The 24188-nt window shown below is 39.3% G+C and overlaps 1 protein-coding gene across 1 annotated transcript in view; it reads left to right on the top strand.

Moving 5' to 3' along the window:
- BANK1 (B cell scaffold protein with ankyrin repeats 1) overlaps window positions 1-24188 on the top strand; it is a 133308-nt gene that overhangs the window by 84017 nt on the left and 25103 nt on the right. The gene's annotated exons all lie outside the window — the stretch shown is intronic.

Here is a 24188-nt window from a genome sequence, read left to right as displayed (position 1 = left end):
GTTCCTGTATTATTTTATTCAAATTTGTGGGGAAAATCAGGTCTAGAGAGTTGGCTGCATTTTCTGGGTGTTGGAGGGTGAAGAAGCAGAAACTGATCCTTCCTGACAGCTCAGTGATGTGAATCGTTAAGGACTGGTGTTGATTTCATTACAACTCTGTGGTCTGCAGTGAAATTACTGCTCTGTAAATCAGCTGAGAGTTAGGCTGAAACAACCTAGGCGAGTTCAAGACACAAGTTTTTCTTGACAATAAAAGCAAGTGCAGACTAACACAATATTCGTAGAGGTACATTGAAACTGTGATTTGCCCTATTCACTACTACCATGGAAATACTAAGATATAGATTCCAAGTATGAGCTAAGAGGGCAAAGCAACCAAAATAATTCTGTGTTTTGTTTATATTACCCCACATCACCCTATTGAAATAAAAAGTAGAGCTTTCTAAGGACTGTGTGGTATAACACAATAGATTTGGTGCTTTGTATGATGAGAAAGTTTTCAGTTAGGTGAATTTTATCAATGAAAGACTGTCATGCTGACAAAAGTTATTCCATGATTTTATGACATTGAAAAAGTTGCTTTATAATCCAGGTCCCACGAAAATAATTTATTACATCTTTTGAGCAGGAATTTTTAATGTGGCTAGAACTGAAGAGTGTTGTTTGCATTTTTATATTTTATAATTCAGAAAGAGCCGGAAGGAATTTTATTACTTTTTTTTGAAGTTCACATGAATAAAATACAGTTCTGTCAAGAGCTTGACAATACTGTTGAGAACAGGTTATACATAAAGTACTATTGTTACAGATCTTTTTATTGCTTGATGCAATTTATTTAGGAAAGTCAGATCTCTCAGGGCGGGATATTTGTATCAGCTCAAGAGTTTATAGTTTATTTTGGAAAAAGAAGTAGTATTACATGAGCACTGAGCCAGAGCTATTAATTATTTTTTTAATCACAGTAAAAACGGTGCGTATAGGTAAAATTAGGATTTCTTTATCAGTCTTGGGGCAATACTGATGCAGTTTTGTCAGACTGCATGCTTTTGGAAGAACTTGCTTTACATAAGTAGTGTTTTTCAGCAATGCATCTGTAGCTGGGAGATAGAGAGGCAGGGAGTGGGCAGGTAGGCATCCCTCCATCAGCATCTCTTTGGTGCAGGAGTTTGGGAGCACTGGGAGAAACTGGCAAGAGCTAAGTTAAAAACGTTGCTTTTCACAGAGCAGGTATTGTACTTCTGAAAATTATTCCCACAGAGTGTTGTGAAATCTCAGGGTTTAAAAGTGCGTCCCTTAGGTCAGTGGGCGGTTGGGTTAGTACTTGGAAGAGAAGGTCATGGTGGGTTAATAAGTAGAAGGAAACAGGAAATCTCTTGAGCTAAAAACCAGTTCATATCAGAGGTGTTTGTGTCCTGCTGGAACTGGTTTGAACCAGTCTGTTCATTTTGGTTTTCTAATGGAATTAAATGTTCTAAGACAGTTTATTTGCCCTGGGGTACCAGATGAGTTGGTGAGTAGTAGTAGTAGTAGCATAAAGGTGAGTAGTACACAGGGGTCTAACAGGGCAGCACATGGGGGCCACAAAAAGGATTTGAAACTGGAGCTTACGTACAACCCCTTCTGACACTGACCCTTGACTGACTTGTTGGATGGAAAAGGAAAGTGGGTTCAGACTCGCTAATATTCTTTGTTTCTGATGCTCTAACAGCTGAATTTTCCTGTATGGTTTTACCTTCATAAAGGTGATTATTTGATCCTCAAACTAAAAAGAAGCAAAGACACTGAACAGCATTTAAATTTCAAAGAGCAGAGCAGAATTAAGCCTCTTGTGAGGTACCAGTTCAGTCTTTACAGCAATATTCTTTGATAGACATCCAGAACTGAGTGCTAGCTGTGGATTTTCATAAAGTACTGTGTCTTTAACCACAGGTCTCCTGTGGTTAAAGTTTCTTCCTGCTTTTTTCAGGTGCCTATGTAAATTATCTAGCTGGGCCAGTTTGCTGTGTAGTTTGAGATCTGAGGCTTTTCTGATTTCCATATGTACAAGAACAAGCTGAAAATGATAACTTTATAGAGAGTCATTTTTTGAACAATAAATTTTGGTGCAACATTTCACTTGCAACATAATCTTTTGAAATACATGGTTTATTATACATTACCATTGTTGTGATTTTAACTTTGCTATTATTTCTTCTTGTCTGCTATTTTTAGGGAAGTGTCACATCACCTGATTAGAAGAGCCTATTGGCTGGAATCCTCCTATTAATCATGTTTTGCTACTTGTTTTATAGTTTCTGGTAATTTATAATGGAATTTATTGTTTTAGATCAGAAAACTTTATTGAGCCCACATCTTGCAGTATATGTTTCTTGTTTAGACTATATTAAAAAATATTCTCTCCTGAAGAAAATGTGTCCACAAAATTATAAACAGTGAAAGCAATTAAAAGGGTTGCAAAAGTAGTCATTATCAGAAGATGACACAAGCTCTTTGGTGAAGCATTGCTGGTACAGGATTCCATTTTGAGCATGAAATTAGGGTCCTCTGCCTGTTGGATTGTTAATTGTCAAAGGGTCTTTGTTCAAAGCCCAGAGGATTTTGCTTTAAAGAGCTGGTGCTGAAGTCGTGCAGGACAGATCTAATCTTTGTTGCTGCAAAGTAGGATGTGAGGGTGTATGTGTGCTTCACACATACACATGCACCTCTTAAGCTTTACAGTTTTCTTCAGCTGTTTGCTTTGGCAAAGCTGAATTGGATTGAGCTGAGTTGAGTAGAAATTGCTTCAATCCATGAGAGAAGTGGAAAATGCAGCTTCCCTTGCACATCAAAGTAGGCACAGAGGTAGCCAGAGTATTCTCAAGAAAGTCACCCTGGGAGCTACAATTCCATCTCTCTTAACCTCAAAATGGGAGAATGGCATTTGGTTCCCACTTCTATCCTTAACAGTTCCCAAATTGTTCCCTGCAGGATTCAGTGTTTCATGTCTATCTACCCTTACCTGGAGTTTACTACTCTTTAGGTTTGAAGGGGGGGGGGGGGGGGGGGGGGGGGGCTAGTGTTTTTAGGGAAATGAAGCAGTTTCATTTTGAGCAATTGAGACAAGCCCCACGCTCCATTCGCAGGCTTTGGGAATGCTGTGTTAATCTCCTGTGTCCAGTCACCAGCTGGACAGGGAGAGCAGGTTGGCTGTGGTTTGCACTGTGCCGGATGAGCCTTCAGTGAGCTGGTTTAGATGTTTAAGTGCAGGAGTGATGCTCCGTGCATGTCTGTGGCTGCTTCACATTGATTTTGAAGATTTAAGTGGCCTTGATTGTAGACAAAGCAAGATCTTAGTAGTGACAGCTTTATATCAGATAATATTTGCAGTTTCTTTGAATATTGAGAAAAAGAGAGACTAGCTAATCTCTTGCTTTCACTAGGATGCCACTTTTCTTCCCAGTACACTAAATTGATATTTTGGTAAGAGGGGACTCTGAGCGTGTGATGTAGCTCAAAATGTAGGCTGAATGCAAAGATAATATGAGATCAGAAGGAAAAGTGAATAGAGCTTTGAAGCAACTTCAGTTGATCAAAATCTGTGAAAATAAATGGAAGGCATGTGTTTGACTGCAGCTCTGAGACTAGTTGCCCCCAAGACAGACCAGTCTTTCATGGATTCATTGCATTTGTTTCTCTTTGCTTTCCCCTAATATAGAGTAATTCAGGACAAAAATGCATTTTTCACATGGAACAAAAAATCTTAGTGGCAACGTGCATGTCATTCCACTGGGTCAGAATTAGCAGTCTGTGTGTGCATTGATGTAACCAGTCAAGAAAATAGGGATGCATTGGGACATTGGATTATGCAACCACTTGTAAAAGTTGCATTATGTATCTCAGTTTAAAAACACTTAAAACAATTCTCTAAACAATACTAGTAGCCATCAATATAGTCTGTTAAATCCCCTGAATAATAATTGGGCTGCTAGTCAAGAGGTACAGAAGTAAGTGCACTGGTATTCTCAGTTTAATAAAAGTGTCAGACTCTCATAAGGCAGCTCCTCAGATGACATAAATTAGTTTCAGGACTCCAAATCGCTATCTGAGGATCTGCCCCACAGAATATAATACAGTCAAGGGTTGTGTGCACGGTCACAAACATTCAACATCTTTAAGCTATAATTGTTGCTTAGAGAGAGCTTTCTATTTTAGGTTTGTGTAGTATCACTCCTTACTGTGTTAACTTCCAGCTTTTAGCATAAGAATTGATAGCAATAGTAAGGTCCCTTGTGGAACTTTTATCTCTTCTCACTGAAAACCCTATTGTTTTTTCTTTTTTTTTCTTTCTTCTTTTTTTATGCTTTTTTTGCAATTTCATTATTGTTTCTCAGTGCTAACTGAGGTATGATTTTGAGAGGTGGAAGCACCGGTAGAACATAGACAATGCAATGTGTTGAATGCCACAATATAAATACAAAAAGGAATTTGTTTTCAGAAGGAGAGCAAACTTTACACTCAGTATAAGCTCATAAATCACACACACGTTGCTGCACCCTACTATCCTTTTTAATGTCATCACCTTGTTGGTAATCTTGAAGAATCCTAACACCAATAATAGGGAAAAAATCCTGGCCTTGACCTAAATTCCCACCTGGCACACAGTTCCTGCTGATAGCAGTGGTGGTGTGCTTGGATGCACACAGTGTCTCATGGCCCTCTGCTTCTGGGTAATAAATGGTTTTCCAATCAACCTGCAGACCTTATTCCCTTCTGTGACTGTGGACACATTAGTGACAAATGCATGGCTTCCAGAATAAGAGTCTCCTGTGAGACAGCATCTGAAAAATACATAAAGGCTGAATTTACAGGCAGATACCCTGCAGGGTGTGTGTCAGTCTGGGTTCCCAGGCAGGGTCTCTGGAAGTTCTCTTGGTGGGAAATGCGGATGTACATGTGGGAAGGGAGCAATTGTGCTTGCTGGTTGGTCCCCTCTGTGGTCACTGGAAGTGGTCTAGACAGATGACAAAAACTGCTTTCCAGGCAAAAATGGCCTCTGGAACAGCAATCTTGAAACAATTTCACATGCAAGTTCATTCTGTGGCCTTCCATCATTTTTAGCTATTTTAGACTGCTTTTGTGTATTTCTGTCAGCCAGATTATTTTTAACACTGTTAACACTTTTAACCCTGTTGACACCAGAGTTTTCATACCTTTACCCACTGTCAGTAGCCTTTTATCTTGCAAACACTTGCATTTTAAAATACAACAATATAATGCTATCTGTTGAAAATGAGGCTGTTGGAAATAGTTTCTACAGAAAAGATACTCTTTTTTGAACCTTGCACTTAATAGCATGTCTCAGCTTGCTGCTAAATTAATTTCCTATTCCTTTTAAGTTGTCTTTTTTTTTTAAGGGCCTGATATTATTTTCTCCTAAATTGTCCACTAAATTCATCTCCTGATGCAGTAGGAGTGACATCAAATTCCTGCTGAAGACAGTTGAAAAACCCCTATTAAATTATTTGGTAGACAGGACAGAAGCAAGATTTTTGCTACAGATCTCTAACAAGCAGCCTTCTGTCTTTGTTTTATAAGTTTTTCCATGTGCTTAGTTGGAGGAAAAAAAGGTAGCAATTTCCATGTGGTTAGGTGGAGAATAGAAGACAACAGCTTTGTGAGGAATGCCTGTTGAGTGGTAAGGTAAACTGGCAGCCAGTGTTCTTGCCATCCCAAGCAAGGAAAAAAAAAAGGAAGAATCCAAAACAAAAGCAGCACAGCATTTTGTATTGCAGTTGTAAAATTCACAGCTGAATGTAGGGAGGAGTTTGAAAAATGTTTTGTTGCAGTCTGGAAATACTGACAGCCTCTCTAAGAGCAAAGACTGAGACACGAGTCTAGTACTCATCAAATCTCCTGTTGTAGACAGTTTTTGTCTGCAGGAATCAAGGAGGAAGGAAAAAATTGTCTCATTTGCTCTTAATTTCTCAATTCTCCACTCATGGATGCTCAGAAACTCTAAAATAGTTCAGGGGAGATGAGAGAATTAGTGGGACTTACAAGTAATAACTGGGAAATAGGAATCAGGCTGTAACTGCAGATTTTGGGGGAAAAATATCTGAGATCTTAGAAAGATGCTGTGTAGGAAGGTCAGGTTGTAATGGATTTGAGTTCTGATGGAAACAGCAGAATAAATCCATCCATACAAGTCCATCCGTTTGCTCTGCATTTACAGCAGAGTACAGCTGGCATGATTAGCTTCATGTAAAGCAGAAGTGCCTGCTCTGAGCACGTTCTCCACGTTTGTCTGATGCTGTTAAAATGGGAGGGAGAGGGTGGGCTCTGAGTTCAGCTGTTGTGCAGCATGGGACTTCTGTTCAGTGCTGGAAACAGAGTCTACAACAAGCCTGTGAGCATGGAGATTGGTTTGTTTCTTGGCAATCTTTTGTTCCTGTATTGTTATAAAATTTACCAGGGAGAAGAGGGAACGTATCTGCAATGCCAGGGAGCAAAAATAACAGGTCATTTTAACTACAGTGAACACTTATTTAGAGTGATATTTTACAAGAAGTTGGCTGTTGCCCCAGACAGATCATTTTTTGAGTCAGAAACACAGAGGAGTAGTAACTTAGCAACAGATCAGCTGGTGGGACTTGGCTGACCTAAGGAGGCTGATGGAAGAGTCCCCAGGTGAGGAGGAGGGGGTTATAAAACAAAAGTGGTTGAAGTAGTGAGGTTTGGAGAGGAAAAGAAAAGGAAACAGGTTGGCTTTAAAGAAGGAAACTGGTGCCCTTTTCTCTTGAAAAGCTGTGTGTTGAACCTCTGGCCTGGCCCCAAGGAAGGCTGAAATATGGCAAGGAATTTAGAGTGCAGTAGGGCATGCAAGCATCTGTTGTTTCACAGATATTTGTAATTTTTTTAATATTACTTCATGAGGTAAATAGTCTAGAAACCTTGTGAAATTTAGAGATTCATGAACTTTAAATTGTCCCATTATGCACACGGTTGGAGCTTGGGACAAATTAGTGCCTAAGGAATTCCAGGGTCTCAGGAGCCGGCCCTGCTCCTACAGCCCTCCCACTGCAGTCCTGGGAAAGGGGTAATAACCAGTCTCTACCAAACAGGAGCACCAGAGAAAGAAACTGGAGGCTTTGTAGGGATGTAAGAGGTTAAACCAAGCAGCCTAAACATTGGGGGGATACCAAAGCAAAGATGTGGCTGTCTGGCACAGGATATCATTTAGACCATATAGCACCTAGTATAAACAGCTAAGAACTCTGGTTTTCAGAATAGGAGTAGAATTTGATTCTTCTTTTGTTTATTAAGTTGTGAGGCTTTTCAATGCCACATATTTCAGCTTCAACTTTTTTTTTTTTAATCATCTTAAAATATGATCGGAGAAGAAAAAAAAGCCATTTTCCCTCTGTATTTCCCAGAACTGCTTTTTATATCTGTGCAATGATAAAAATGCAGGGAGATGTTGTCCATATTGTGAGTCTGAATAGAAGATTTCATGCTTTTCCTCACCACTGAAGCAATTTCCCAGTGATAATTCTTGGTTTTGGAAGAGGAAGTTTAAGTGGTGACGTTTGTGGTTGACAGGAGATAAAAATGGCATCAGTTCTCTGTGCAAAACTTGTTTGCTTCAGTGGGTGTTGGGGCATGATTTGAGTACTTCTCTCTATTTGTAGGAAGTTGCCTCCTGGTGTTTATACCACTGCTCTTTTTGTTGGTCAAGGAAGGTCTGCTGCTACCTTTTATTTTGTGTGCACAGGATTGTTCTTCTGCATCAAACTCAGCCAGTACACCAGGATGGCTCCTCTGCTGCTCACTAGAGCTCCCGCAGGATTTTCTCATTTCTGGGGTTTCCCGCTCTTTCCCGAGGGTCACAGCAGCTATTTCCAGATATTCTCAATGTCTTTTTTTTTTTTTTTTTTTCCTTTTTGGACCCCACAAAAGAAACAAAAAGCTTGTATTCAGCTTGGTCTGCAAAGTGTAAAGGACTGGAGATGGCTGTGCTGCTCCACTGATGTTTAAGGAATTACTACATTTTCAAAGTACTGCTTGTATCACAGGAACCCTTTACCTTCAGCCGTGGATGCCACAAGTGGTGTCATAAACATCCTCTATGTGTGCAAACAAAGGTCTCTCTTCATATGAAGAACATGAATTATTTAATGTATCAGATTTGAGGGTTATTTTCTCTTAAGACTGCCTGAAGGCATAATATTCTGACTATTAAGTTGAAAAGCAACATAGCTTGATTTTAATATTATTTTTTCTTTCTATATAAATTGCTTTCTCCTTTTCATCGTTCTCATTTTTGTCTCTCTGTTTCATTTTCTCTGGTTTTGGTGGCTATTTATATTTTTTTTGATAAATCTTTCACTGGTTTGGGAATTCTTTTTCTTTTTTTTTTTTGCCTTGTTTTCTTTTTTTCCTATTTTTTCATTTTCCAGTTTTTCCTTTTCTTCTTTCCTTTTTTTCTTTTTTGAAAATGCCTGTTACATATTGACTCCTGTGCTTAAAACATTGGAGAAGTTGATAACAGTGACAACTTTACTACTGAATATAGAAGAGAATTAGGTTTATTGAAATATTTTTACCTCAATAATTCAGTAAAAACCTCTTCATATACATTCCACAGAGACTTTTCTGTGACTTGGGTGTTCCACAAGATGTGGTGATGAAGATGAACTTCTATAATTACAGTGCATTATTACATTCTGTATGTTAATCTGGTGTATGCACAGTATTTCAGGTTGTGATTTCTGTATTCACATGGATTAATTTGACAGAAAACTACAATGAAAAACACAATGTCTTTGAGAGACCGGCACTCTTGCTAGATGCTTTGTGGAACAAAAGGTTTACACAAAGACTTTCTCTGGCCATTTTGTTCTGTTCTAGTTATGTAGAACATTGCCTTAAAATCTACTGGGCTGGTAAAGGATATTCTGGTACATTGATTAGATAAGAGACCTTCAAGGCATTAAACATGAGACAGCTCATTCCCTAAAATTTCTTTCTGTTGGTCTTAATAGGTTTCTCCTAGTTATTTGCCTCTATTTTAACTCAATGGGTGCATAGCTCGGGTGTGAGTTTTGGGATACACAATCCTGCACTGAAAACTGTGAGGACAAATTATTTGTTTAAGCTTCTTAAGCTGTTTGGAGGCAAAAGAGCCTCTCGCCAAGCCCTTTTTGTGCCAATATTTGGAGTTCTGCAGAGCTCTCGTTTACTCTTCTTTTTTCTTACGTTGTCAAAAGCAATTTGGATGTTGCATATTTTTTTTAAACTCTGCATTTGCATCTTGAACATTGACAGTGTTTTATTATATAAGGCAATCAAAAAGTTAAACTGGTGAAGAAGGGAATCTGAATGTCCTGACTAATTCAAGAGCTGAACATGTAGAGGTAAAAAATTAAATATAAAATGTAAATAAAAGCTGTCCCAGAGCTTCTAAATTGTGTATTTCAGCTGAATCAGGCTGAAGAGTCATAGTTGCTATTTTAGTGTGAAGACATGGGTTATGATGAAGAACACCATCATATTTCCTTAAATAATCTCTTGAGGTAACATTTCCATCTCAGATGAGTCTTTTGTGTTAACTTTGGCAATTTCCTTGATATACTACAATGTACAAGTAGTATTAAGTACTAAAACTTCCTCTCCCTAGAAACATCAGTGCCTTGTCACAGAAACAACGTTGTCATTCATCTGTTAAGGTTTTAATTGAGTCAGTAAACAACCATCCTAAGTTTCTGCAGTGGAGGACTGCTGAAGTACAAAAACCTCAGTTCAGTCTCTTACATGGAATCATTTGTTGGTGGACACTGAGTTTGCTGGTGCGTGTTCATCTGTTCTCTCATCCTTCTCTTAAACATTTTATTGCCCCTTCTGTTCACTCACATCACAGAAAAACCTAGGTCACAGAGGACTCCATTGTTTCCAAAACTGGGCAGGAGAGAGGAACTTTGCCTTCTCTAATGGGAAGGCAAAATGATGTGAGGTGTGTGTCCCTTGGGCTATAGAGTCCCGTTCTTTGATTGCTTTTTGCAGCATGCTGGCAAGTTATGAGTCATGTACAGATCTTGGGAAGAACTTCCCAAGCAAGAGAATCTGCTTGCGTGTCAGTGCTTTTCTCCTTTCTTCCAGGAGTGCCAAATCACTGTCATCGTTAGTGAAATGGCTTTTAGCAAAAAGTGTCAGAATTTAACTTACTCCATTGCATCAGTCATACAGAGCATTTGTATGTCTGCAGAACCTGCAGTGCTGAAGGGAAGACATCCCATTTGAATTGATAGCAAGGAAATTACTAAATCAGCTGAGGCGTGCTCAGTACTTGTGAGCTTGTTTTTCTTTATTAATCTAAACTCTCCTAAAGTACAAGAAACACAAGTGCAATAGTCTTAACCACCCCAGGGTAAGAAGAGTGAACAAATTGCCCATGGAACACTGAACTGCAGGTGTGACCAAGGGTCAAAGCCCCAGATCTTCTGTATTGACCGTCTCTCTTCCTGGGTGGGGTTTGCTGCTCGCTAGGTCAGCATGAGTTAGCCAGGGCCTGCTGCTCCACAGTGCATCAAGACACTGAATTCATGACTCAGACCCCAAGGTCCTTGTTTATCTCTCAATCTGTACCTCTCTCTTCTCTCAGTCTGTCCTGACTACCCTGCTGCTGAAGCAGAAACAGCCTGGAAATTGCACGTTTCATATTAATCTCTGAGGTGACTTCCGTATTTTTAACCAGTTTGTTGAAGCAAGGCATTTGGTCTTTTGTCTCTCTCTTGCCTCTTAGGTCTCAAAGTCTCAAAACAAAGCCAAAAAATTACTTTTTTTTTTTTTTTTCTTTTTTCTCTTGGGTTCCTCAGCCCTCATCTGTGCAACACTTCAGCCTGCACTCAGAGAACACAAACCTTTCAAGCATTTTAGACAGGACTAGAAATCCCAGTATGAAATACACTTGGGTCTTGCTGGTTTTCATATTCTTTAAACTGTAATTCCCCTGAAATAGCATTGTCTCTTCTTTATGGTTTCACTAAAGATTTTGAATTTCAAAACATATTGAATTTTAAGGTTTGCTATTCACACTGCTCACTCATTCCTCCTTAACCCACAAAATTCTCTCAATGTTCTACAATTGCCTGCTGTGACAATAACCTCTCTTCAGTATTAGAGATTATTTTAAAATAAATCCATAATAAATCCAATTTCTAAACATCCTCAGCATCACACGTTGCTGCATGAAGTTACACATACTGTGAGTTTGTTCAGTGAAACGTGAATATCCAAGATTTACCCATCACAGGAATTGCATGACAGAGTTTGGATGCCTTATTAAATTTCCACAAAAGGCAATTTGGACTCTAACATAGAAACAAAAAGATAAGGCAAGACACTAAGCAGTCAATTGAAAAACAATACCAGAGTGCCACGGGCAACAGGCAATAAATACAGTGCCATCTCTATTTTTTATTTTTTTTTTTATTCCTTCTTACCAGAGTAACCAAATTTAATAGCAGGTCAGTTGTGCCAAGTGATCTTCAAGTGAGATATCAGTAGTCCATTTATAACTCTTTTTCTCCTCAGACCCATATTTACCTTTCAATTCAGACATTCTTCCTCCACTGTTACACATATTTAGGAAAAAAAATAGGTGGCACAGCTTCGTGTAAAATGTCACAGTCCTTTTGAGGCTGACACACATTTTATTACACACAAAGATCTGCCCCAAGATCTGCCCAGCATGCACATGCAGTAGAGTATTCACAGCATGCTTGGCAGAGGCCTCAGGGGAAAGAATAAAATGGGATTCGTTTTGTAACTGACTGCTACTCTTCTTCCATTTGCTGCATGGGTCCTTTCACCTCCCGAGTTCTTGTAAAGTTACCCAGTCTTTACACTCAATAGCTACTTTCTGTGTGGTGCTGGGGGCAGAGAAGGTGAAGGGGAATGAGTTAGTTAAAAATTGCTGTATGTCCTATTAGGAAAAAATCAGAAGTTCTCTTTAAAAATGAAAGTGAAATGGTGCAAGCCAACTGCTTAATAGTAACTCCAATACTTCAGCTTGCTTAAATTGCTTTTCTGTTATATAGTGTGGTATTATTGATAGTAGTGGCTACAAGGTGTCTGAAAGAGAGATGGAAGCATGAGAAAAGCCCAGTCCACTAACGCATTACATCTCAGGTTCATCAGCATCTCATTTTACCCTAATGCAGCAGGTGTGTCTGCCTAAAGCAAAGCTTGGCCCACTGCTGTACATGATAAACCTCAGTAACTACACTTCTGGATCCTGACTGTGGATTAGAAACACACAATGGACTGAGCAGGTAATTGCAGTAGACTAACATTGCTGGTATTAAATAAAAGCGTGGTGCTGTAGGAAACCCCACACTGAGTGTCAGATGTACGTTGCTTTGCCCTTTTTCTCTCATGTTTTAGTCTTTTTCCCCCTAGTCTCTTTTTGTCATTTGCTCCTTCTTTCTGGTCTTGAGAACTGAAAGTGCTTACAGAAAAGGTAATATCTGAGATCTGTATTCATGTCGAGGTATTATCTTGTAGCAGATGCCATTAAAATGGCTGTCAAATACAGTTTAGTGAGTTGTGCTTGCTAAGCATTTCCCAGTAGTGATGTTACTAGCATAGAAGCAGGCTGATTACCCCAGTTTCATTGGCTCCCCCTACTCTAAATTGAGAAGAAAAACTGTTACTTCTTTGAACAGAAATAACATAGATCAGAAATTACATATTGAAGCAGAAGCAGAAGTAGGTCTCAATGCATATCATGCCATCAAAAGTGATTTTTATGGCTTTTAGCAGGTACTCATTTACCTTCTGCAAGCAGCCACTAATTGTATTTGAGTCATCAGTCAGGGAATATATTTCCTTTGGATTTATGCAAAACCTATATTTGTTTAGCCTTTCCTCAGGTGAGACAGATTTTATGATATATAGCACACAATTCAGTGCATTTTGTTGCTCAACCCACATTTGTTTATGTAAAATTCTGAGAGGATACATCACTGAACATATTAATCTATCTGCTTTGGGAGGTTACATGGAAAGCAGTTACAGTTGAAATAAGGCTGTGGTGAAGACGGAAGGAAGGCCACATCATAGGTCAAGTAGGATGGTGTTGTCTAGGGGCAGAGACCTCATACCACAGCAGGTTTCACAAGTGTGTGTGATCCCAGGTACAAATCCCATAGATCTGCTCTCAGAAAGACTCCGAAAGAATAGGTGACTGCTCACTGTTACTGTTTGTTGGTACTGTTTGACTGCTCACTGTTAGTTTGTTACTGTTCAGTGAGCAAACAAAGCTAAGAGAACTAGGTGTTTTCCTTAAGGTATGGGAGCATTTCAGAGAGAAATACCATATAAAATTAGAACAAAGAAACCTCTGCTTATTTCAGTAGCATCTTCTATTAACTAAAGTTTCATGTGTAATTTTTTGCTCAAACATCAGGTGTTTCTCTTCATAGCCAACGAGGTTAGAGAAATGGAGCACCTCTCCTATGAAGAAAGACTGAAGAATTGGGATTGTTCAGCTTGGAGAAGAGAAGCCTTTGGGGCAACCTAATTGTGGCCTTCCAGTGCCTGAAGGGAGCCTACAAGAAAGATTCAGAGCCTTTTTACAAGAGCACTTAGGGACAGGACAAAGGGGAATGGATTCAAACTGAAATAGGTTAGGATTAGAGTAGATATTCGGAACAAATTCATTACTTTCATTACTGTGAGAGTGGTGAGACACTGGAATAGGCTGCCCAGAGAAGTTGTGGATTTCCCATCCTTGGAAGTGTTCGAGGAAGGTTGGATGGGGCTCTGAGCAACCTGATCTAGCAGACGGGGTCCCTGCCCACAGCAAGGGGGATCATGTTTAAGGTCTCTTTCAACCCCATCTATTCTGTGATTCTACAATGGAAATATTCAGGTGAAATACAAGGTGACTTTATATACATAACAGATTATTGAAAATAATTTTATTTTGCTGAGTTGCAAGTACTTTTGTTAGACTTCTTAAAATAAGCTTGGCATTCTTTTTCTCTACTGCTACCTTCTTTCCTCTGTTACAGGGTCTGGATTGTCAGAGGGCTTGTAGAAGCCAGGAAGATAAACTTCATATTGCTTGTGTGCTGTATGAAAAATGGGCCCAAATAAGATTGGATTTCTGTCTCATTTAGCTGTTTTCTGTAAATGCAGGGTATATTTCTGAGACAACAGATACAGTTTGAGTGTAGTAAATATGCAGATACCGAATAAAACCAGCTGTCACTGAAATATGTGAAACCAGCAAAGCCCTTTAAAATGAACTGGTTTATCTGAACACAGTAGTCACTGACCAAATGCATAGATTGTCCTTTTGAGAGAGAGAGAAGAGCTTTCATTTAAATTGAGTTACACCCAAAGAGTTCTCAAAGTAGTTTGCTGGCTGTTACCAAATCCTGAAACTTGCTTACAGAATGAAAGCATGGAAATCTCTATTCTAGGAAAAAAAGAGGCAAACTCCCAGGGTAGAACCTGTCATCTCATTTGCTTTCCTTTACTTTAACTACAGTATCACCATCCTTCAGTTCATAAATTGCAAGATGTCCCTGAACGGAAAGAGTGATGCAGAATGGCCAGAGTACTAGTGGCAAATGTTTAACAGTTGAATCTGAAAGCAAATGCATGCACTGTGTGTAGATCTATTTAAAGTCAAGCAAAAATAAGAGAAGGATCTTACTTGGATTTGAAGACTAAATTCTGTCAAGGCTAATTATTTATCTGGTTGACTAAGGGTGTAATTTACATGATACCTGTTTCAGAGTGGAAAAGGTTTACATTTTTTTTATGATTCTTAAGTTTGCCTTTTATGTTTTTCCTGCTTTTGTTGATTATAAAGTCCCTGATATTACCACTTGCTGTAGCAGTGTTTTCCCACAGAAGTGCTTTGCTGGATAATTTTTGCTGGTTTTGTCTATGGTTTATGTTTTTAATAGACAACATAGTTGAATGCAGTACAGGTAGTAACTGCTATTTCAACTGCTTTTCTCATTCTTTAGTTTTCCTGTTGTTTAGGAATGCCAAGATTTTAGGAACCTGAATATTAACACCCATATCTGAAAACTCTGACTATTCTTAGCACATGTATGTAGAACATATTCTAGAAACACCATGGTATTTCACAGATTTATACACTTCATCCTATTCCCCTTTAATTCAATATATTTTTTAAGTTGCTTAGATAGAGCAAAGCTCCTGCTAGTTTCTGTAAAAGAAGAAAAATTTCTGAGTGTTTACCAAGATTCAGGGCAGAAGGGCAGAATCTCAGAAGTCACCAGAGAATGTCGAAATTTCTGTTACTTGAGTTTGAATTACAATATTGTGACTCTTGGCATCTAAAATGTAGTTCTCATGCAAAATACAGCAGCTGTTTAAATGTTAGGGTAGCACTCTGCAGTGTGTACATGGAATACAGGGTAGAAAATGAGGAATGATGATGTGTTAGTGCTGGAGAGCTTGACACCAGTGATAAATCATAAATGTTCTGCCAGGAGCATCTATGCAACTTAGAGTACAGTCCATGACATCCTTGTCAGTAATCTGGAGCCCAGGGCTTTGAAACAAACAGTACTGAACGTTCTTTTCCTCAGCCAGACCATGTTTTCCTCATTACATGAAAAGGAGCTGAAAGTTGCCTGGGCTGTGTAACCACATTCAATGCATTTCCTCAATGCCTTCTGTATCCTATTCCTTTCCTTCCATGTAGTCACTGATTTTTTCAGGAGCCCAAAACCTTGCTAAATGCCATTTTTTTACTCTTCTTACTTAAGCCTCAGCTGTTTTGTTGTGCTAATCTTAAGCCTTCCACAAGTGTTGCTCTTCCACTTGCCCGTTACGCTTCCAGTTGTGTTTCTGTCTAGCTGCTACTCACTCTGCAGTATTTGAAATATTTCACACTCGTGGATGACATTGTGGTCATCCAAAACATATTTATGCTTTACAAGGGCAAAATTCCTACCTGCTTATATGTTTTGCTAAGAGAATCAAAGAGATTTTCAGAGCCAATGACTTCTTCTTGTTTTGGATTTAAAAAAAAAAAAAAAAAAAAAGCTTTCATATGTGCTATCTAGGAGAAACAAAAGCAGAAATAAACAGGCATGATATGTAAAATTCTGTTATATTTCCTGTCAGTCAGTCACTTTATTAATCTTCAATCTTCTCTTCCAGGGACCTGAGCATCTATGAACTCTCCTGCAGCTGAGAGTGTATCAGCACTACAGGCAGTGCTTACCAGCAGAAAACTGCTGCTTGAAATTAGTATTTTAATGAACTGATCTCAGCAAATGTAAAGCAAAATCTCCCAGGCATTAAAGAAATAAGTGGAGGGAAAATTAATAACTATGAATTTCAACAGGCAGGTGCTGGCTTGGCAAAGGAGTGAAGCTGGTTCAGATTTTGGTTTTGCAAGCTGCCACAGCTCTTAGGGGCAGGGCCTAGTGGGACTTAGCAGTGTTAGGTTTGTGGTTGGACTTGATGATCTTGGAGGTCTTTTCCAACCTAAATGATTCTGTGATTCTCTCTCTGCTACTGCTGGATCTGCTAAGGGAGTGGTAATTTAGAAACTCCACTGAGAGTTCAACCGGTGTAATCACAGTCATCAAGTGAATGAGAAGCTCTCTGGAGAATGGTTATTGTTTTGCCCAGGAAAAAAAAAAAAATCAGAAAAGTGAGAAAAAATTCTTACTGTGCTAGATTGAAAAATTAACCTGTGTGAGAGATGGGAGTGCTTTTGGGGAGTTTGCAATGATTACACAGCCTGTCAAACAGTAGCGGATATTTTTTCAGCAGAATCAGTACTATACAAGATTTGAAAGTCTTTCAAAAAATTGTGTGGGTGTGTGATAAGTGAAGTAACAAGAATTGTCATTAAAGGAGAAATGAGCTAAAATGAGTCTGAGGAGAAATTTTATTTTTGAATGTTCAGAAGAAAAATCCCTTGATACTCAGTAGCTAGATTAGAGAACAGCATAAATGCACAGAAGAGGGAAAGTGAGCACAAATTCTTCAAATGGAGACTGCAGCAATTTGATTTTTAAGAGCACATTTTTGTATATACCAGTAAATTTAGTTGTGTGATTAGAAGTCTCCTTTTGTTTCTCTTGCAGTAAATGTTTCTCTCTCACAGCCACAGTCATGAAGGCTGTATAAAAATAAGTGAACAGTTATCAACACACCAAGCCTTTACTTACTCTGGGGTTTTTTTTTTGTATATTTGTTTCCCAAGGGATGTGAATTTCTACAAAGAGAGGGCTTCTCCCCCCCAGAAACTCACTGAAAAGCAAGAGTTAACAAAGGTGCAGAAAGTTTGCTATGATTTGATAGACAAGCATACAAAGCACGTGTGAAATTGCAGAAAATAATGTTGCAAGTAGGGATCAGTTCAGGGATGCTGGCTGATATGCAGTGCAGTAGATCTGCTTGTAATGAAGTTAAAGTAAACATGCAAATGAAATGGTTTAATAAGGGAGCCCAGAAAGAAATTATTTGAGATTACAATAGATAATTTCAAATGAAACAATTCCTTTTTGCGGTTATTAAAATCTCTGAGCCCAAAGTTGGATATTTATTGATGTTTTAATTTGTTTCGTTTCTTAATGTAGTATAAATCATTTGTTTCAGTCATACATTTGCTCCAGACTGATCACAAAATCATTAGATTTTGGCAGTGGAGCATTTTATTTATCATTTGTTCTATGTAATCTCTTTTTTGGTAGTCATGTACATTTTATGTACCTTTAGCATAATGGAATGGGAACTCTAGAATTTTGTTATCTTTCAGTATTGCAGAAAACATGGTAGCAGTTGAGACTTGGGACAAATTTTATGCAGGGGGAATTTTACAAATTATTGTGAATGTCACAGTATTATTTTTACTGTCATTCTGTGTCCTTCTTGGTTTTTGTACCTTATTTAGTGTGTGGTTTCTGTGTTCTAATTTGTTAGGATTAGGGTAATCAGCACGTAAGTATGCTTGTCCACCAGATCATGTGATACTCCTGATTTCAATCAACATGAAAAAAAAGTAGAAAGTGTTAGGTTAAACTGAAACCCATACAGACAAACGAAGCAATTATGCACATACCTATGACCCCCAAAAAGAAATCTGGGAATGATAATGCTGAATTTTTACACAGCAGGAACATGCCTTTGAAGGACTCAAAAATATTGTGTCCTGCTCTGGTAGAATCAGAAAGGAATTTTGAAGATCATCTAGTCCACCCCACCTGCCATTTTCCACTAGATTATGTTGCTTAAAGCCCTCTCCATCCTGACCTTGAACGCTTCAAACCGTTGGAATTTAAAGGCCTAATGGATGTGTGTCAAAGGCAAAAGGGGATAGGGGTAATATACATTTAAGATTCAACAACACTGCTGTGTTTTTTATGTCCAGACATCGAATAAAAAGCCCCATGGTGTAAACAGCTGTGTGAGGAAGGCACGAGGGGTTTGCAATAAGTTATGTTTGCCTGCTACTCTGAGACGTCATTTTGCGTAACAGATCGGTCATTGCCTTTTGTTCCTAGAATAAGCATATTTATTCAAAAACAGTTACTGATGTTAAATACATGTTCTTTTTGTGGTCTAACTTGTGTGGCACACACAGTCTTAAGTCAGTTGCCTCTTACCCAGCTGGCTCTTGGATGTTAGAGACACTGTGAGATCTGACATGTGGTGTTGATACTGCGAGGCCTCAATAAGGCACAGTAAACTGAAGGGAAATCATGGGAAGCAACATTGCAAGGCATCAATGAGAAAAGTCCCAGGGACTTCTGGTGCCTTCACACCTTTCCTGTAAACAAGTAGAGCAGGGAAGGGTGTTCTAATTCATTTCTGGGAGTTGGAAGCGCTGATCTCTCTGGCTCAGCAATGCTGCCTGTGCAGCTCCTGGGCACACCTGAGATGTGCAGGTGTGGTGTGGGGCTGAGGCTCTGCCTTCTCTCCTGTGGTGAAGCAGAGAGCAGAGCTGAGGCCCAGCTGGGCAGCAGGGTGGAGCACACAGGGCTGGCTCACCGTGCTTCCTGAGAGGGCAGACTGCATTGCACATCAGCTTGCTCTGACACACGGGGAGGAAGCAGATGGCAGCAGCAGTTCGGGCTGGAAAGATAATATATGCTGTTCTTGGCTTTTTCTAAGACAAGTCTTGCTTAGGTCAGGAGGGTGACTTCAAGTGTTTCAAGGGCTGGATTCAGCCCCTGGGCTGGGCAGCCCACACTGCTTTAAGCCCCTGTTTGTTTCAGTATTGCATGGCAGAACATGTGCAGGAAAGCTTCGTTGCACCGCTGTTCTTCCCACCTGCCCGGCTTTACAACCAGGTTGGTTTTTGTCTTGGATTGTAACACTGTATCGAATGACTCATTGCCCTTGTGCTTTAGGGTTTTCTCATGGATTTTTGGAAGCCTGAGTTATCAAGAAAGCTAATAGGGTACTAAAGGTGTTTGATATTAATAAAGCTGATGAACAACAGTGTTGGAGCTGTCCTCATGCATGCAATCAATTTTATGAAGCTCACTTTCTCAGTCATTTCTCCAGGTGCTCATACAGGACCCTGGGAAAATGAGTCATAAATACTTAAACACTTCCAGTACTTTGATGAATATTTTACATTGTAGAATATGTGAATATTCGTAATTAATGCAGACTTGAGAGTTAGAAAAACTTTTATAACCAGAATAGCTGGTCACTAGGCTCAGGGATGCAGTTGGAACTGAATGAAATAAAAGTGTTTGCCAAATTGCCTGCTTGCAGTTCATGAAGACCTGAGAGTGCACATGGAGAGTATTTCCTATGGTATACTAGTTCTGACCTCTGCATTCTGGAAAGCTCTGGCAGGACAGTGATAATGGGCATAGTGTAGGCTACACCACAGTGAGGGTGAAGGAAAAGGAGCAAAAACTTGAAGGTAGGTGCACAATGGAAATATATCCCTTGTGCTTCAGTTGCTGCATTGAGAGTCTACCCAGACAGTGCTGGCAGGTCTGAGGAGTGGTACGAGCAAATCACCTGGGGCTGAGGGGAAAAAATCCAACTGCTGTGTTTCAGTCCAGTTTCTCTGAAAGCAAGAAGATTAGAAAGCAAATCTGGTATGCTTATGACAAAGAAATGGTGGAAACATCCAGCCAAGGAAGACAGTTTCTTTTGTCTTGAGGTGCTGAAATTATTTACCCTATTTATATCCCATTTTATTCTGTGCTTAAATTCACTGCTGGTGGGAGGACATTTTCAGTGCGTTTGTGTACCAGCACGTAGGCTTTCACTGAGGTCCAGGTCACCAGCATTGGCCTGGAAAGGAATACAGCAAGAGATATTATCCAACAAGTTTTTAATTGCATTGATAAGGTTTTGACTTTTTAAGTGAAGGAAACAGCTAGAGGGCTCTTTTCTGTGTAAACAAAGAAGAGGAGATCATTGAAGTTGTCCAGACAGGGTAACCTTGGTGGCAGTGGTCTAAGATAGGTTGTTGTATCTAGTTTCTATGACAGGAATGAAAAATAACAACATAACATTATGCAGCATTAAAAAAAACAAAACAAAACAAAGCATATCCAAGTCCATACTTACCTCATTGGGAAGGAAAGGTTGAAAGAGTAGCAAGAGAACAACCCCAAGTAGGATTATGAAGTCCACAGGAAGTAGAAGCTGTATCAGGTTGCTAAGGTCAAGAATTGTAGCATAGAGACTTAAGAATACTGTGAGAAAGGCCAAGGCACAAAATGAAATGGAACTAACAAGAAATCAGAAGTAATAAGAAATGGTTTTTTGAGGATATTTTTCAACAATTCATTGTGAAAATAGGCTAATTATTTAGTATCATCTTGGCTCTTGTACTATTCAGTACCCTATTAGCAATTTAAATAATAGAAAGATTTTTCAAATTCCTTCCAAGTCCATGATCCAGTGTAGTGATTTATGAGTGGACACACTCTTAAAACAGTTACATGAAATTTCGAAGTGTTTGCAGTTCATATCAACTTCTAGGGTTTCAAAGCTGTTGATTTTACTGTTGAGAGAACTGTTTGCCTCATTGAGATGTGCACTGAAGGGGAAAAAAACCCAAAAGGTGCTGAAATAAAAAGTGCAAATGAGAAGACCTCTCCTTTTGGTTTTCTTCTCTAATGATACTTAGAGAAAATACTTATTTTCTTCAGGATGCTCTGACTCCAAAGACATAGACATCCACATTTGCTCAGCTGGTATGAGATACTTTTTAAAGCACTGCTGTGCTTGGATCTTGGCTCTATGTGCTCTTGCAGCCTTTCTAGCAAGCCCATATAGACTGTGGTAGCTTCAACCAGCATTTGACAGCTTGTTTCTCAAAATCCCAGGAGGATCAGGGCTCCATATCAGCAGAGGGAGAGGGCAGCTGCTGGACTCTTTTGGACTGGTGCGACTCAAGGAAGTCATGTGGTAGAAATTGGTGTTTCCTGGTGATCAACACAGGTTCAATTCCAGCTGACTGGCAGTGACTGGCAATGTTTTTTTGTTGCTTATAGTCAAAAGAGGATGCCTAAAAACCTGTGCCTGTAGTTCAGCCATGCTGCAGTTGCCCACTGCTCTGAAATGCTGAGCTACAGAGCAGTGGGAGACAGACAAATGAGCAACGCATTTCTTGGCAGAACTGCAAACTTTGAATGTTGGGAGTGGGATAAGAAGGAATGCCGTGGTGACATGTTATAAACAAATCAGGCAACCAGATTTGTCTCCGCCTTGGAAGAGCAGGCCTTAGTGTGACTGGAGGGTATTTTTGGGATGCCTACTTGCAAGCCTGAATTCTATCCAACAGGCAACTGGAAGTGCCCTAGAATTCAGAAGAAGATCAAATTGCCCTACACAAATCAGAGGTTCTTACTTTGTTTCTAGAAATAAATGGTATGGATATATTTTAGATATAGCCATTTATATCTTATACATAAAGGATAATGTCAGCTGTGATTGATATATTTACTGGTGAGTAACTGTTTATAAATTAAGTGCTGATGTCCAGATACTTCTCACTCTTGCCATAACTTGATACAACATCACTGTTGGGTTGGATTCCTCTGAATTCTTTTATGTTTCACTCCTCACTATACAATAAGATAAATGCCCCTCATTTCAATGGTGTCAGCCCCTGCCAGCATGGATGACTGTCTCAGTTTAACAAGGAGAAAATCTTTAACATGTGCCTTACAAAGATGGCTCTTCAGAAGAGCATTGTAAAAAAATGCTGACAAGATTGTTATAATAATTTTCCTAATGAATTCCTGAATAAGGTACTGAGAGAAATCAGTTCAGGCTTTGTATAAGTGGAACAGTTTTGTAGCTATTAAAAAACTTTACCTTTTCAAAAGTCAATAATCAAGATGCTTAAAATGCATAAAAGACAGAAAATTAGGTATCTACATTTTGACTTTGAGAGGTGGGATTTAATCTTAGGACTTGAAGCAATTTTGGTCTCTCGGAGGACTTTCAGTGCATGCCAGCATTCTTGTAGTAAGGGAAGTAAGGGAATTATTTTGCTAACTCATAAACTAATTTCAAACATCATAGTCCTTTGTAAGCAGTCTTGTAAGCAGTCTTGTGCTGAGTGGTTTTTTTGGGGGGGTTTTTTGTTTGTTTGGGGTTTTTTTGGGTTTTTTTTGGTTTTTTGGTTTTTTTGTTTGTTTGTTTGTTTTGGTAATGCTGGTTTCCAGTTAAGCTAGTTCTTCCTTTGGAAGGTGGCTTGACATCCATAAAAAATCTCTAGAGTAAATCAAAGATCCATTTTCAGCCAAGCAGGCTCAAGCAACTAGGAAGTTCAGCTGTGCTTCTACATTCAAGTTACATGACCCAGCCCATATAAAAGACACTTCAAACTTAAAAAGCAATGAGCATTCAGGGCATCAGGGGCAAGGTTTGCAAGCTGAGCCATGGCATTATTCCAATTTAGTTATGTTGATTTGCATTCTTAAATAAGGACACTTTCCACTGGCTTTGGAGACACTGCACGATTTTCAGCTGCATGGTGTCAACATGCCCAGTGTCAGAGGAGACTTCTGTCAATAATTTATTCATTATACAGAATTTTTTCCTAGTGTAAACATATTTAGTTAAAGACTGTTTCCATCTGTTCAGCTTTTCTGTGTCTCACAGGTCCAGGAGACTTTTAGAAAGTGTAGTCAGGGGCTCAACTTCTGAATTGCATCCTGAATTCCCTACAACTCAGCATTATCAGTGGAGCAGCTATAAACTAGCAGGACAGCTGACATTCAGTCTTCTGAAACATGCAAATTTCACCTTGAAAAAATTTCCTGGGTGTGATGCTCCAGTGTCATAGCAGAAGAATTTAATATATCTCTCCTTGCTTGATTTCTTCCACACACATCTTCTCTTCACAGGAAACATATCAAAGTCCTTTTTTACTCCCACAATGTACACTTACATTTAGCACATGCAGGCCTAAATCTTTTGAAAATAAATATTTTGAAGAGCCCTAACTTTGGGGCTTTTGAGAGGTATCCTGTTTCTGTGAAGCATAAAGGAACTACATAAATAATAGGGAAGTTCAAGAAAAAGCAAGATTCTCTTTTTGATGCACACATTATATGAGCACAGGAGGCAGAGATGAATCCTCTGTTGTTGAAGGGGAATATAGATGTGTAAAGATCCAAGTGTGTTTGTAAAGCAACAAAGCAAGCCAGGGAGGCACCTGTTGCACAGTCTGGTGGCTGCAGTGCTTCAGACTGGTGTTCAGGAGATGACTGTGTAAAACAGCAGCAGGGAAGCAGGTATTCTCAGTTCCTCAGAAAAACCTGCTATTTCTCAAAATATTTTCCTCTTTCATGCAGTGAGAACTCTGTCCCTGGGCAGTGGCTGTGGGTGCCACGAGGCAGCAGGATACTTGGAACAAACTTCTTCAGAGGCCAGCATGAGCTCCTGAGAATCACTTTCTGTGCCATGCAGAAGCCTATCAGTTCTTCCTCTTGACTTCACTGTCCACTATTCTACTTGTAATTAACCTTGCAGCCTGGATTATATATGAACCATGCTGTTTCCCTATGTTCTTTGGGGTTGGTGTATTCAAGCCCCTGGAGTTAAGATTTTGTGAATCAAAACTCCTGATTAATTATTGAGGGCTCCATTGTGTCAATAGAGGATAGTTTTGTATCACACTTACATGAGAGTGAAGTTTCTGCTGGGTTTCTTTAGAA

Source organism: Motacilla alba, chromosome 4, assembly GCF_015832195.1.
Source record: "Motacilla alba alba isolate MOTALB_02 chromosome 4, Motacilla_alba_V1.0_pri, whole genome shotgun sequence".
NCBI classification, from domain to species: Eukaryota; Metazoa; Chordata; class Aves; order Passeriformes; family Motacillidae; genus Motacilla; species Motacilla alba.
Note: the sequence above shows the minus strand (reverse complement) of the source record. Positions and strands in the feature narration are given on the sequence as shown.